The sequence below is a fragment of the Orycteropus afer genome, unplaced genomic scaffold (assembly GCF_000298275.1).
Source record: "Orycteropus afer afer isolate SDZICR_OR568_19922 unplaced genomic scaffold, OryAfe1.0 scaffold00099, whole genome shotgun sequence".
NCBI lineage: Eukaryota > Metazoa > Chordata > Mammalia > Tubulidentata > Orycteropodidae > Orycteropus > Orycteropus afer.
In genome coordinates this window covers 1,249,383-1,250,408 of record NW_006921686.1, presented here as the reverse complement: position 1 = coordinate 1,250,408, position 1,026 = coordinate 1,249,383, and the positions used below count along the sequence as shown (strand labels likewise).

General features: G+C 41.1%; 1 protein-coding gene across 1 annotated transcript in view; it reads left to right on the top strand.

Annotated features, from left to right (window-relative positions):
• The window catches only part of VRK3 (VRK serine/threonine kinase 3), a 42,218-nt gene that overhangs the window by 1,320 nt on the left and 39,872 nt on the right, over positions 1–1,026 (top strand). The window lies entirely within an intron of this gene.

Here is a 1,026-nt window from a genome sequence, read left to right as displayed (position 1 = left end):
GACAACAGCAACTCGAAAGATTAGATAGGAACCTTAGAGGGCAGTCAGGAGGGGAGGAACAGCTCAGAAGGGAGGATGAGAATGGTTGCACAACTCCAAGCACATCAAAGTTACTGAATTCTACGTGTAGAAACTTGAATTGGAGTATGTTTTTCTGTGTATGTTCTCAACAAAAAATAAAATAAATTAAAAACCGTGTATGCATTCATGCTCATTTAAAGAACTAGCTACATGGGATCAAACTGACCACAGCAGCTTGGAAAACAAAAGTGTATCTCCCTTCCCCCACAGCACTTCCTGTGCCCCTCATCTGCTTTATGTTTGCTTTTGGTCCTTATCAGTAGCAAACACATTAAATACAGTATTGCACCTATTTCTGTTGCTTCTCACCTGTGAGCTCCATTTGGCTAGGAATTTATTATGCTTTGTGATCTGTGTTTATTGTGGTTTTGTAGTCTGCCATTGGTACATTAAGGAGCTCTGGTGGTGTAGTGGTTCAGCTGCTAACCAAAAAGTCAGTGGTTTGAACCCACATGCTACTCCATGGGAGAAAGATGAGGCAGTCTACTTCTGTAAAGATTGAAATCATTTGGAGCAGTTCTGCTTGGTCCTCTAGGGGCACTGTGAGTAGGAATTGACTCAGTGGCAGTGCGTTTGATTTTTAGTTATTGGTGTAATACCCAGAATAGTATTTAACATAGATAAGGTGCTGGGAAATATTACTGACTAACTGAATGAATGGAGTAACAGTAGTAGGAAATGGAAAGCTCAAGTATATATACTACGTTGGTAAATCAGAGAGGGTTTACTTACTGAAGGACACAGAAGGAAGTTGGTGTATGTGGCTGAGTTTACAACATTCCAAGGGTGGGTGAGTGGCAAGATAAGCGGAGTCCAGGTCCCATGTGACATCATGGGGATATCATCCCAATACTGGACTGTCCCCTCCAGACTTTTCATTAGTAAGAAAAATAAACCCATTCATGTGTTCAAACTCTTGTAGTAGCATTTTCTGTTACTTGCAGC